Raw genomic sequence first — 15,654 nt, 5'->3', positions numbered from 1 at the left:
TCAGCGGTTACAAGAAATCACCTTAAACGGTTTTAAAGTTCCTTCTTTTGGGCAAAAGAAAGTTTCTTTTTCTCTTGATAAAGCAACATTAGATAAACCTTCAGTCAGACACGAAACCTCCTGAACACTGGTCATGAACTGGGCTTTTTTAGGGCCACCGAGCCTTGGAGATGGTTCTCTGGGCTGTGTGTGTCAGTGTGTGGTGCTCTGGGCGAGGAGCCCTGGCTCAGCGAGAAGTGGCGGGGCTGACCAGTGGACCAGGCTCGGTCGCCCGGTTGCCGGCTCCCGCGGGCTGCCTAATGCGATGTCCCCTCTGCCCCGCCGATCGCTTATTTATGCCGACGATGACGCGGACTTTCGTTTGCTCTCATTTTTTTTTGAAACGCCAACACTCGGAGCCGTGCCTTTCGTTTGTTGCTCGCATTTGCTGTTTCTAGTCAATAATAATCGGGAAGAAGCGGCAACGTGTGTGTGTGTGTGTGTGTGTGTGTTTAGGGGCGTACCGCGCACTGCAGTTCTCCGTAATCCAGCCGTGGACTTCATGACCAGACCCCATGTGAAGAGCTGAAAGGAAATTCCAGAAAGGAAACTTGGAAATTCTTCCACATCACTCAAAGCTGTTAATGCATTTCAAATGCACGATTTATTATATTATACCGTTGTTTTGATTTAACGGTATTTGGAGATATATTCCTTTGGATCAGGATAAGTAAAACTCTATGAAGGAGACCGAGATGCTGCTTAAATGTTCTTAATATATCAGGGCTTTTTTGGGGGATTAATCTGTGTGATGTTGTTCACGATTATGATTATGTTGGTAGATTACAACGGTTTATGGAATAAAATTGCTTCTCCAATACTGGCACTACTGGTAACACATAATGGGATTTATACATTCTTCCCTTCACTCCAAAACGGAGTGCAGTGGTTTTAAAACAATCCCTGCAATTGCCTTTTAATCATACAACACAGAATGAGATCCTATTTAACATTTTCTGTTTGTGCCGGTTCGTCCAATTGGTCCCATTCACTTTCCTCATATTTCAAGAAATGCTTCTTTTTCTGTCTAAATTCTCCTTCACATTCAGATCACTTTACACTCGTCTCAGGTGCGTCTCAATGCCAAAGATAAAAGTTTAACCCATGAACTGATCTGCTTCTTCCCCTCGATCTGTCCACTAAATCTGCAGATAAATGACTGTCGCAAATAAGGAGTCTCACACAATATTTTAAAAGTGCGATGGCCCTGTTTAAGCACGGACGCTGCCCCTTTCCCATTGACTTTGTCCAGTCTCCAGCAGTATATTACCGGCAGAATGATTTCATCTGCTCTGCTGAGAATACTACGTTACAGATAACAACGTGGAAGAGTAATATAATGGTTAAAACCCTTTTTCCCAATCTAAAGTGTACAGATGACCATATTTTATGTTAATCTGAACCTATATTAATAATGACTCAGAATTTGAGTTCAATAATGAAGAATTAGTGTTTGCCATTTACACGCAAAGCTCCCCACAAACTTTTTACAGGATCTAACAGGCTTTCGGAATGTGTTCCCATGTAATCTGGGCCACATGATAACACATGATAACAGCCTCAGCGCCCCCCCCCCCTCCCCATCAACCAATTAGGAATACCAAAAGGTGGCAAACCAGAAGGTAAAAACAGTTAATATAAATCACACTTTAATTCCACATATATGCCCCAATCTTTATTTCACTTCCTATACAATAATTAATGGAGAAAATTTAACCCTACAATGAAACATTATAAAATTTAACAAAAAAATATCTGATCCTGTTACTTTTGTGAGGCTCCACACTTGTACAATTAACTTTTGAGGGTCAATAATGCTGTTTAGGGCTAATTATGGCTTAGCACACCATTCAAATTCATCTCTCTTGGCTGTACTAGATTTTTTTGCAGCAGACTTTATTGTAAGCATAATTTTATTGAAGTTCACACTGTAACAGTGAGTTCGGTGCTGATTTCATGAGAGAAAACTGCGACAGCACACAGTGTGGCAAAAAAAGGTATCACTGATAGTAGTTTCTGAATTTTTGCTTCTAACTGCACTTGATGAGACACCAGAGGCTGCTGTCAGTTTTGCTTGGTTATAGCTTCAAGTACCGGCAGACTCACCATTCCTGGCACAACAAATTCCAGGTCATTATAGCTTCTGCTAATCTTTATTTTGCTCCTAAGAATACACGTCTGCATTTTCTTTTTTTTCCACTTAATCATAAAATAGATTTCAATTTTAATTAATTTTCATCCTGATCCTAATATAAAGTCTAACTCAATTTCACTATTGCTTAATTGTAAAATACACGGTAAGTTTTGTTCATCTTAAAGAGCCTGCAGTCATTATCATTTCTACCCTAACTCCAATTTCAACCAGAGAGCAGTTTTGATCAATTATTTCCCAGCCTATAGAACACTAGTTTCTGTTTATTCCAATTTTAAAGCACTTCTAATAATCCCATGCTAATTGTTTTGTTATGTGTGGTATTAATAGCTGCTGACCAGATTTATATGTGGGACCTATGTTTATAATGACTATTGATCCCATTGTAGAAAAGGGAAAGCACTAAGTCCCAGATATATGTTCTATTTACTCACCTATTGCTTTGTGTTTGAAAAGAATTGGTGTTTGATAATGTGAAGGAAGTGGAATATTTGTGTGGATGCTCATATTTATGTTTTAAAGATGTGCTATAAATAGGCTGTAAATTGATAATCAGCTCTCCCAACCTGTTTTAAGATTAAGATGCTTAAAGCATATTTCCATTTAATATTCTCATGAGCTCTAATGTTAATAGTAAAAGTAAGGTGAAGATTTCTCCTCTTCCCAGTCCAAATCAGCAATCATGTTTGCATCTACTTAATTTTATCAGTCTCAAAATTCCACTTATTGCCATGGAACTTAGATGAAGGTTCATCTTTTTTGAGCTCTGTGTTATTCATGACACATGATTCACACCTGATATCTAAAATCAAAATTTTCAGAATCCCAATTTTAGCACCAGATTTGGATCCGGACAAATTCAGCGACTGTGTGTTGACATTTGGCAGCGGCCATGATTTTGTAGATTCTAATTCACCACTGATATGGGATCAAGGACAAGTTAATGAAGTAGAACAATTTTGTTATGGCATGTTGTCCATGGTGAATTAATGCAAGGCATAATAGACTGCCAGATGAGTGTGACATTGCTTCATTGTTAGATTTCTGAAGAAAAATACTTTGACTTTGCAATTATACTGCCTGACTTAAGTGTGCATGAAATTTGGTACTGTGCCTTCCGGTTCCTTCTATATTGTCAACAATTTATACAATGATACAATCTTAAAACAGTAAAATTGGACAATATAATATCCACAACAAACACAATATACAGTATATATGACTTGAATATTTTTTAGTTCTTGTTTAGTTTAAAGGTGCTCTTTTGATTTTCATCGCTATTTAGCAAAATCTGTATTTTCAGTTATTCAGAAAAGCTTCAAATATCTTTCATTTTCTGTAATATATTGTAATGACAGTGAATACTGTCTGCACATTCAAAGCTGTCCATTGCTGCCCACGTTTCTTTTCATCCAGGTTTCTTTCCCTGAGTTACCCTGTAACATCATTGACCAGCATATCCTATTGCATGTTAACAAACAGACATGATTGGTCAGTGCTCCAGGCATAATATGTGATTTTTTGTAAAATGCATTCTTAGACAATATAAAATGTATTAGCAAGATAGACCTTAACAGGTGTATAAAAACCCTCATTTTTAACATCTCTTTCGTGATGCTTTTTTGTTATTAGTGGCAAAAGAAGAGAAATTATAGCCCTCTATTTAGTTTGCTGCCACCTAAAATAAGCAGAACTTGAATATGTTCTCACTCCTATATTAAGATATTTGCCAGAGTTTACAGAAATGAGTTTAGAAGAATGAGAGGAAATTTCATTGAAATGCACAAAATTCTGTAGGGGCTTGATTGGGTAGCTGCAGGGAATATGTTTTCCTGAGGATCACAATCTCAAAATATAGTGTTAGCCATTCAAGACAGAGATGAGGAAAGTTCCCTTCTCCCAGCGAGTAGTGAACCTTTGAAATGCTCTGCTCTAGAGGGCTGTGGAGACTCAGTCAGTAACTGTATATTCAAGAAAAAAGATCCATAGGTTTTTAGGTATTGAAGAAATCACAGGATGAGTGGTTTGTGAAGAAAAGTGGACATGAGGTAAAAGATTGACACTGATATGATTGAATAGTGGAGGAGAAATATGAGAGGGTGAAATGTGATAGGGATATGGGGAGAATAAAATGGGTTTGCTTCGTAGTGTGCACAAACGGTCAGCTCAGACTCAATGTGCTGACGGGCTTGTTCTCTTGCTGTATGTCTCTATGGCTTTATGACTCTCTGACTTTAATGAGCTTGAAACATTTGTATCTATTTGATCCACAGAGGAAAAATAAAATTATCAAGTTTCCTTCTTCTTCTCTTTCAAACCAGAGACTGGTTAACATGAATAATGATTGGGTACTGTTGAAATACTGTAGCTTGGCATGAACAAACTCAGGGTGATATTGTACGAAATGGTACTAGTAGGTTGCATTTTTCAATGTACATAACAACAAGAGTAACACTGATCAGTATTACTGTGGACTAAATCAGGCAGCCGTTCCTGGCAAATCCTCACCTGTAGTTGAATGGAGAAAACCAGAAGTACTTGTCTATTTTTTTCGACTTGGGGAGCTTAGTGATAGATTTATCAGTGAAGTACATGTAGTTGGTAAAATTATTCACCAGCTACCCAATAAACAGGCCAGAAATTTAGAGTTTGTGCATTCAGAGACAAATAATTCAAAACAATCTGATCAGAAGTGATAACTGCCAAACATTCTCTTTGGCACCAAACATTTACTTTTATGGTTGTGAAGTTTCAGTCCTTAAGAATTTCATTATTGCTGGAAAATAGTAGAATTATGAAGAAATCCACAAATTCCCATCTTTTTCCTGCTTTATATTTCATTTTCTATATTTGGTGTTATATTGAATTAAATTATCTGATTTGTGCTTCCTGGCTTAGACTTTTCATGTACCAAAGGATTCTTCAATCTGATTGGTTGAAGAGACAAGCTATTGGTTGTGCTTCTCACTCATGTAGAAGGTCTGGGGTCAGGAAATATCTGTGATCAGTGAGCAGTTATAAGACCAATGAACGGTAACTACAAAACCTGGGCCAATAAATGGAAATGTAGTAAGCTATGTTTCTGTGTTCTCATCTTCTTATTAGATTAGTTACCTGACCCCAGGCCTTCTACATGAGAAGCACAACCAATAGTTTGTCTCGTCAACCAATCAAATTGAAGAATCCTTTGGTACATGAAAAGTCTAAGCCAGGAAGCACAAATCAGATAATTTAATTCAATATAAAACCAAATATACCCTTTTATAAATATTTTAAAATGGATTAGAGGATGATATCTGAGCATATCACTTTATGGGATTTATGATTTTGAAAATTGCATGAGTGAGTAGTCTAATTTGTGTTCAGTCAAGTTGATTCACTGCAACCAATTGCCATTTTATATTACTTTATTTTTGAGGTAGGAGTACATATAATTGCTTGGAACAGATATTATGAGCACATGGAACGCATGGAGCGCAAGATTTGAATTCCATCTTGTACATGAGAAACATTTTCTGTGTTATGTGATTGTTAGTCTCACTAAGCCTTTTGCATATTTTGTAGTACAACATGATTAAAAATGTGGAAGTCTTGCTTCAATTTTACAGGGCTCGGTGGCACCAAGAGGTCCCTGTAGCTAAGGAATGATGTACTTGTCTTTAATTTGTTGGGGATTTAGATTTAAAGGATTAATTATTGGAATAAAGAGGTTGTTTTATGACAGATTAAACACAATTGGCCTAGCCTTGCTGATGTTCAGAAGAATGAGAGTAGATCCCATGAAGAGAGAGATTAACAGATTAGATGCTGAGAGACTGCATCTAAAACCAAGGGCATCGTTCCAGGCTAAATGGTTAGAACTGAACTGAGGAGAAACTTCTTCATATAAAAGGTTGTAAATCTGTGGAATTTTCTTTCCCAGAGGATTTCAGATGTTCTGTCACTGTATATTCAAGGTTGATTCCAATAGATATTTGGACACTGAGTGAACACTGTGCATCAAGCAATTGAACAAAATATAGGATCATTGAACAATGGAGCAGGCTCAATGGATCACATGCCCAGCTCTGACTTTTATTTATGCTCTTGTCCTCATATAACCTATGATTGATCATTGGTTGCCTTTCTCTCATCTGGACTCCATTATAACTAGATGTGCATTTCTTGGCAGGTGGAAGAGCAGTGAGATGGGCAGCTCAACGATGCCAGGAAAGTCTGGGCCAGTGATTTATGTATGTGGCCAGTGCTTGCTGAATTATTCACTGGCTGCATATAACAGCGGGGGCCTAATACATTTATTACCTTGTATTGTCACCCATATTTTATTTAATTTCTCCTGCCTTTCACTTCATAAATTCTCTTCCCAACTTCCCTCTTTCTCTGCACCTTAAAATCTGTTTATCTGTAACGACTCCCAGTTATGATGACTTGAAACATTGACTCCATTTCTGCCTGGCTCTCCTGCTGAGCATGTACAGAGGTGTGCAGAATGTTTGAATCAGAAAAATTCCTTTAACATTCTTCAGAATGCTCTCAATTGATTTTTGAAACTCAAAAGAAAATCTGCAGCAAAGGTTCAAAGAAATAAACTAGCTGCAACCTGTAAGTGGTTGATGATTCCATTGAATTGCACTGGTTAAAAGTCAATCATACTGCTTTATGTGCTCAGGTATGTGGGGTCATGAAGGAGCGCTGGCTGGAGTGTGGCGATTAGAAATGGCTGCTAAGACTTCAAATCTGTGTATACTGATTGATGTAATGATCTAGTTTCTCTGCAGACTTTTGGTGAATGTTAAAAGCATGCCCAATGATGCCAATATCAAGGTTGCTTCCAGCATGCTTTATATCAGACATGTGTGCACACTCATCTTGGAAACAAATGGTCTTGGTATCAGTTAAAAGCATTACTGTTACTGAACCTAATTTTACCTCCTGCAATTCTCTTTTTCGTACTCTAAAAGCTAACCGATTCCTGACTCTTTTAATTATATTTTACTAAAGTTGAGAGGCTAGTTTTCTTGACAATAATAGCATTCAGAAATCCTCTCACTTAACAATTCTGGGTTCCTCCAGCATTTTGTGTGTGGTACAATTCCAACTGATTTTTTTTCCCCCTCTTTCACATGAAACTGTTGAAACATCAGAAACCTTTGAAACATTAGTTAAAATTATCCATAGATTCTTTGTATCAAATAATAGCTTATGAAGTATGGAGGATTTATTATAAAATCAAAAGAGCAGCTAACTATTTATTATTATTCATTTTGGGTGGCATGGTAGCCTAGCAGTTAGCATAATGCTATTACAGCACCAGCAATCGGGGTTCATTTCCTGCCGCTGTCTGTGAGGAGTCTGTATGTTCTCCCCATGACTGTGTGGGTTTCCTCCAGATGCTCCGGTTTCCTTGCATATTCCAAAGACGTATGGGTTAGCAGGTGTAATTGGGCGGCGTGGGCTCGTAGAGCCGGAAGGGCCTGTTACCGTGCTGTGTAAATAAAGTTTTAAAATAAAATTTTAATTATACCCCATTTATTTTTTATCTTCCAATTTTTTTAGACTTTAATTTTGTCTTTTCTTTAAAAAATAATTTTTTTTTCTGTTTCTTTACTTCAGGGTAATGTGGGATGCAAGGATGTTAAGGATAATCAATTGGTACACCGATGAATTGTTTAGATGCATACTTTTTACAGTGGGGTTAACTGAATATTTCCAGGCAGATACAAGACCGTGATTCAAGTTTTTATTGGAATAAAAAAAAAAACTGATCTACAAGGTAGCAGAAATTCAGTTGATCCAAAATAATGGTCCCTCTTCAGATGTTGATTTAAGGGGACATCAGAAAAAAACAGAAATTAAATTTTCTCCTTACGTTGTTCATTTGTGTGGCATATTTAGGGTGACAGTCCAGTAACCTCTTCAATTGATAGAGTAAGTACTTGACTTTCTGTTTATACAGGATGTAATTTGAAAACTTGTTTACAGTGGGTTTCTGCCCAAGGCAGATAACAAATGCAATAGAGTGCAGCAAACAGCAAAAACCCAGCCCAGACAAACATCTTTAACATTTTCAATTTTTGGTGTTGCTGTCAGTTCCTATCTTGGTTATGACTTTATTTAAAGCTTGTGAGAGTAGATCATGTGTAACCTCAGTCAGGGCTTGCCATGGAACTACCAGCAGTCAATATCAACTAGACTATATCATTGACATCAGTAATGATCGTTGTTCACCCTTTCTTCACTGGGATGAATCCACATATAAGTGGCCAGTGTGTGCACCTGGATCCAGCTTTCCCTTTGTTTAACTTACATAAACAGAATCAACAGTTCAAAACAATGGACTTCAGCCAACATTTCTACCAAGCACTCATACACTGCTGCAGCCTTGCATAAATTTTGTACAAATCTAAACTATATAAATGGTGGGGCAACAATAAAATTACATAGCACACTCCTTCTCTCCTTCAAACTCATTGCTAAGAAGACCTGAAAAGAGTGAATAAAATATGTGTACAAGCAAGATAATAACAAAATGTCACAAACACATGGAAAATAAAGTAGGTGGCATAAACAATTGATAAATTATGTTAAAATAGAGAGAGATCTATGGAGTTAGATTATTCTGGGAAACAGGTGGACAGACTAACCAGGTTAGACAGCATCTGTGGAATGAGAAACAGCCATGACAAGTTTACAGGTTAGCACAGCTCGCTCGATAATACTTCCTCTCACTGTGCCTCCTGAAAGGACTCTATTCTTCCAGTTGCTCCATCTCAGTCATATTTGCTCCAATGACAAGACTTTCCATCGAAATACCTCTGAAATGTCTTCCTTCTTCCTGAACCATGGTTTCTTCTCTACCCTATCTCACAGAGCCCTTGATTGCGTCACATCTGCTTCCTGTACCTCTGCCCTCACTTTCTGTTCTCCAAAGGAGGGATAGGCTTCCCCTGTATCCTGCGATTTCTGGCACCTTCAACAAAGTCCCACAACTAGATGGATCTTTCCTCACCTCTCTTTTCAGCATTTTGAGAGGACCACTCCCTTTACAACTGCTTGGTCCTCTTATCCATCCACATCAACATCCCCCTTTCGGCACTTTACCGTGCAACTCTGGGAGATGCCTGTCTGTGGCCTCCTGCACTGTTACAATGATACCCAACATAATGTTGAGGAACAGCACCTCTTCTTCTGTTTGGACACATTGCACCTTTCTGGACTTGTTATTGAATTCTACAAGTTCAGGTAACTTACTCTCTATGTTTACATCAGAACTGAGCTGACTATTTTTACTTAAATCTGTTTGTGACCCTTTCCTTAGTTATCCTCTTGCTCCTAATGTACATATATAATACCTTGGGATTCTCTTTAATCCTACTTGCCAAGGACATTTCATGGTCCCTTTAAGCCCTCTTAATTCCTTGCTTAAATTATTTCCTGCTTCCTTTATATTTCCCAAGGGCCTTGTCTGACATCAGGTTCCTAAACTTTACATATGCTTCCTTTTTCTTTTTGACTAAACTTACAATGTCTTTTGTTATCCAAGGTTGCTGAACCTTGCCATCTTTATGTTACATTTTCATGGGAACATTCTGGTCCTGAACTCTATCCAGCTGCCTTTAAAAGACTCCCACATGTGAGATGAGGATTTACCCTCATACAGTTGCTCCCAATCTACTTTCTCCAGCTCCTGCCTAACACTGTTGTAATTATCCTTCCCCCAGTTCAGCACTTTCACCTGAGGACCAATCTTATCCTTAGCCATACCCAGCTGAAAACTTATGAAATTATGATCGCTGTTCCCAAAATGCTCCCACACTGAAACTTCAATTTCCCAGACAGGCTCATTCACCAATATCGGGTGTAGTTTGACCCCTTCCCTAGCTGGACTATCTACATATTGTTTCAAGAAACATCCTTGGATGCACCTAACAAATTCTGCCCCATCTAAACCCCTGGCACTAAGGGAGTCCGAGTCAATATTGGGGAAATTAAAATCACCCACTACAACTGTTCCGTTGCTTTTACATCTTTCCATTATCTGCCTAAAAATCTGTTCTTCTATTGTACGCAGGTTAGTGGGAGCTCTATAGTTTAATCCCATCATAGGTGATTGCGCCTTTCTTATTCCTGTGCTCTCGAAATATAGCCTCACTGGATGAGCCTTCCAAGGTGTACTCTTGAAGTGCAATTGCGACATGCTGCCTAATCAGTAATGCAGCTCACCTCTTTTACATCCCTGTCTATCAAATCTGAAACATCCAAACCCTGGAACGTTGAGCTGCTAGTCCTCCTTGTAAAGATCCCACCTGCCCTGGAAGACAGCCCAATGATCCAGTTATCTGAAGCCCTCTGTCATACACTAGCTCTTTAGCATGCATTCAACTGTACATTTCTCCTACTTCTTGCTTTGCTAACATATAGTACAGGGAGTAGTCCCAAGATTACAACCCTAAAGGTTCTGCTTTGTAACTTTCTACCTAACTTCCTAAATTCTCTTTGCAGAACCTCATCCCTCTTCCTCCCTATGTCATTCGTTCTACTATGCACCACAGTTTCTGCTCACCTTCCCCTCTCAGGATGTCCTGTGCCTGCTCAGAGACGTCCATGACACCATCCTGGAGTCTCATTTGTAGCTATGGGAAGTGCCTACCTGTGCCTCTGACAATAGAGTCCCTACCATTAATGCTTGCTTACACTTCAACCCTCCCTGTTGTGCAACAGAGCCAGTCGTGGTGCCATTAATCTGGCTGCTGCTGTTGCTTTCCTCTGAGAGGCCATTCCTCTTAACAGTATCCAAAGTGGTATTCTTATTTGAGAGGGGAATACCACAGGAGACTTCTTCACTATCTGCCTTCCACTCGCGATGGTCACCCATCTACCTGACTGAACCATTGATGGAATGACAGGAACAACTCGAAATTTTCAACCTTGAGAGGTTTTAACTGAAATGTCATCTGAGCATTGTTACTAACCCAGTAAACTAGCAAAATCTGGCTAGGAGCTGAAAAGCTTTGGCACAACAACAAACCTGAGTAATGGCCAATGACACTTGGAGATAACAAATAAGATTGGAAATGTAATGGGCAAGCTTTAACAATTCAGTGCATGTAACCAAATTTCTGTCACTTTTATTGCAGCAGTGACTTAGATACGAGTCGAGGAACTTTTGAGTGTTATAAATATACTGATCGACGGGTTATACTCACTCCACAACGATTTTGTCATTCGTGTTGTTGATTTTGGAATACATTGTAATCTTGAATGTGAATGTAATTTTTTTGGAAATGTTAAAGCAAAATACCTCACTCAACCAGTTCCTATTTCCTTACCAGATCTAACAGAATTAGTTAACTGTTAGTCTACAGTTGCACTGAAGTTAATGGAGCTCTATGTTGGGTGGAAGTACAGAACACATATTCTGCTATATCGTCTCATCATTATTACAAAGTAAAACTTGCTTCATGTTTTTAATATTGCTGAATTTATATAATCATATTGAGATTTGAATATTGAAATTAAATGATTCATAATATTTCCCCACTAAATATTATTATTGGTATTGGTTTAATATTTTCACTTGTACCGAGGTACAGTGAAAAACTTGTCTTGCATACCAATCGTACAGGTCAATTCATTACAAAGCGCAGTTACATTGAGTTAGTACAGAGTGCATTGAGGTAGTACAGGTAAACACAACAACAGTACAGAGTAAAGTGTAACAGCTACAGAGAAAGTGCAGTGCAATAAGGTGCAAGGTCACAACAAGGTAGATCGTGAGGTCAGAGTCCATCTCATCGTATAAGAGAACCGTTCAATAGTCTTATCATGGTGGGGTAGAAGCTGTTCTTAAATCTGGTGGTACGTGCCGTCAGGCTCCTCTATCTTCTACCTGATGGCAGAAGAGAGAAGAGAGAATGACCTGGGTGGGTGGGGTCTTTGATTATGTTGGCTGCTTTGCCAAGGCAGTGAGAGGTAAAGGTAGAGTCCAAGGAGGGGAGGCTGGTTTCCGTGACATGCTGGGTTGTGTCCACAACTCTCTGCAGTTTCTTGCGGTCCTGGGCAGAGCAGTTGCCGTACCAAGCCGTGATGCGTCCAGATAGGATGCTTTCTATGGTGCATCGATAAAAGTTGGTGAGTGTCAAAGGGGACAAACCGAACTTCTTTAGCCTCCTAAGGAAGTAGAGGTGCTGGTGAGCTCTCTTGGCCATGGCATCTACGTGATTTTACCAGGAAAGGCTATTGGTGATGTTCACTCCCAGGAAATAGAAGCTTTCAACCCTCTCGACCTCAGCACCGTTGATGTAGACAGGTGCATGTACACCACCCTCTTTCCTGAAGTCAATGACCAGCTCTTTTGTTTTATTGACATTAAGGGAAAGGTGTTGTCATGACACCATTCCACTAAGCTCTCTATCTCCTTCCTGTACTCCAACTCATCGTTGTTTGAGATATGGCCTACAACGGTGGTATCATCTGCAAACTTGTAGATGGAGTTAGAGCAGAATCTGGCCACACAGTCAGGAGGGTTGAGGACGCAGTCTTGTGGAGCACCAGTGTTGAGAATAATCATACCAGATGTACTGCTGCCTATCCTCACTGATTGTGGTCTGTTGGTCAGAAAGTCAAGGATCCAGTTACAGAGGGAGGTATTGAGTCCTAGAGGTCTCGGAGTTTGGTGACAAGTTTGCTTGGGATTATAGTATTGAAGGCAGAGCTGTAGTCAATAAACAAAAGTCTAACATAGGTGTCTTTACTGTCCAGATGCTCCAGAGCTGAGTGTAGGGCCAGGGAGGCAGCGTCCGCTGTAGACCACTTTTAGCGATAGGTGAATTGCAGTGGGTCGAGATTGTCTGGGAGGCTGGAGTTGATGCGTGCCATGACCAGCCTCTCAAAGCATTTCATGATGGTGGATGTCAGAGCTACTGGTCGGTAGTCATTAAGGCATGTTACCCTGCTTTTCTTCGGTATCGGGATGATAGTGGTCGTCTTAAAACAGGTGGGAACCTGAGATTGAAGCAGGGAGCAGTTAAGTATGTCTGCATGATCAGCTGGCAGAAGTATTGTTTTTACCTGTTTAAGTACAAAACCAATCATGATCAAATAAAACATTCAGAATTGCAACCAGTACTATAGAAAGTTAACATGCAGAAGTGCTCCTGAGATTTTCTTTTGAGGAACACAAAATGCTTTCAAAATAGTTCAGTTCATTTGTTGCATACAACTCACTTGGACCAAGCAGCAAGTAAAGACACCATAATTTGGACACTTAAAAATGCAATGGCTCATATTCATTTTTTTCTCCTCAAGAATGTGGATAACAACCTATTGGTTGAGAGGTGGTGAGTGGGGTAATGCTGAAATGGGCCCATTAAACCCACCTTTTCAATGCCTACCATGATGCATATCTATGCTCATTCCATTTACCTGCATTAGGCCTGAATCCCTCCATGCCTTTTCTATCCAAAAATTGCCCAAACGTCTTTTAAACATTGTAATTATAGCTGCTTCCACTCCTCTTCTGGCAGCCCATTCCAGATAGTCACCATCCAATGCATGAAAAATTTACTCCTCAGATCTCCTTTAAATTGCTCCCCCTCACTTAAAACAGTGCCTTCTAGTTCTGGACTCTCCTGCCCTCAGAAAAAGATTTTGACTATCTATCCTATATATGCTCCTCATAATTTTATAAATTTCTATAAGATTATGCCTCGGCATCCAATTTTTCAATGACAATAAGACCAATTTATCCAATCTCTCCTCATTACTCCAACCTTCCATTTAAGCCAACATCCTGGTGAATTTCTTCTGCACTCTCTCTATTGCTGCCATATCCTTCCTGTAGTGCAGAGACCAAAAAAGTACAACTGCAACATTATGTTTCAACTCTTATACTCAAGGTCTTGGCCTGTGAAGGCAAGCATGCCGAATACTTTCTTTGCTACATTCCATTGTACTAGATTCCTCTTGGCTCCTTGGTCTCAAAATATTGAAGACACTAAAAGCAATCTGTTTCTATAGGTCTGATGGAAGATTATGCTAGATCTCAGCCAGAAAATAGCTTTTACTCAAATAGTTTATGAACTTCAGTTTAGTTAATAAATGTAGCTCCAGCCATATGCGAGGAGAAGAGTCAAATGTACAGTGTAATCTGAAGATAAAATCTGCTAACTAATGAAAAAAATGTCATACATGCTAAATCTGGTTTAAACAGTGCTTTGAAGTTACTATTCATGAGAACAACGTTAAAAGTTATGTACATAATTACAGAACATTGAGGGTTAGTGAGTAGAATTAAATTCAAATTATGGTCATTTAGATTAACAATGTAGGAAGCTAACAATTCATGTTAGAGCATGGAAGTGTCCCAAAAGTTATTAACTGTTCAATGAGCTTTGTGATGATGATTTTTTATTTTAGTCAGTATGTTAACAAATATTATTTTTGGAAGATTTGCTGGAAATTGGAAGGAGAACAGCAAACTTTGAGGTGCATTATTGGCTTGGCAAAGATAGAGGCAGTTTTTGAAGGGCAGTGATTGGCAAAAACATAATACAGCACTGGATGTGAAAGAATGCATTAATGAAAACTGGAGTCTGATCTAATCAGTCTTATATGATTCCTTTTCCAACATTTACATAACCAGATGACCAATACACGTTCACTTACCATTTGTGACAATTAAATGTATAAAAGCATCTTGCAATACGTTTTTCCATAAGCAAGCTAGGGTAGAGTGTCAGTTAATCTATATGTGAAGGACAGCAGTGAATAACTTCAGTAGATATAAGAAGAGACAAATGACTTGGAATTTCATCCCAGGTTAATATTGTTAAACATACTTTAGATTGTGATACTTTCTACTCTGCCTATGAAATTCATTCCATTGATTTCAATTTTGGAGATGGAGTACAATATGCTGACATTGCTATATAGTGTGGTTAGCAGCACTGACCAGAGCTGGGTTTCATCTGGACTAAAGAGTAGAAATTGAAGATTACATTACCTTTTTAATAGTTGCCAAAAATATAAATTGATGTACAATAAACATTGAGATTCAATATTAAATAATATTTATGACCATAGATTACTATTTCACCTGTTCATGCCATGGTTTCTAGACAAAAATAGATGCAAGTTCGTGCCCTGATGTAATGGTTTGGTGAAAAGCCAATTGTCCATAGAGGGTAACAGAGCAGAGTGCTTTTTTCACTTCTATGTTTTGAATCTGTCGACCAGTTGGATTATTTTGCCAGTACTTCTTTATTTATGGATTCAGAGCCATGGTCTAAGAATGTTCTGAAAAAGAATTTCTTTTTTTTTGTGCAAATTTAGATGTGGGTAAACTCTCTGGACTGGTTTGTGCTTGATTGTCAATTGCTATTTTGTGTGGGACCTCAGTTATTTGGATTCCCTTCATCTACTTTGTTGATCATCTACAGCAGTCAAGATAGTCCTCTGGGTTT

The sequence above is a fragment of the Pristis pectinata genome, chromosome 18 (assembly GCF_009764475.1).
Source record: "Pristis pectinata isolate sPriPec2 chromosome 18, sPriPec2.1.pri, whole genome shotgun sequence".
Classification (NCBI taxonomy): Eukaryota; Metazoa; Chordata; class Chondrichthyes; order Rhinopristiformes; family Pristidae; genus Pristis; species Pristis pectinata.
The sequence above is the reverse complement of the archived record's forward strand: the minus strand, read 5'-3'. Positions refer to the sequence as shown.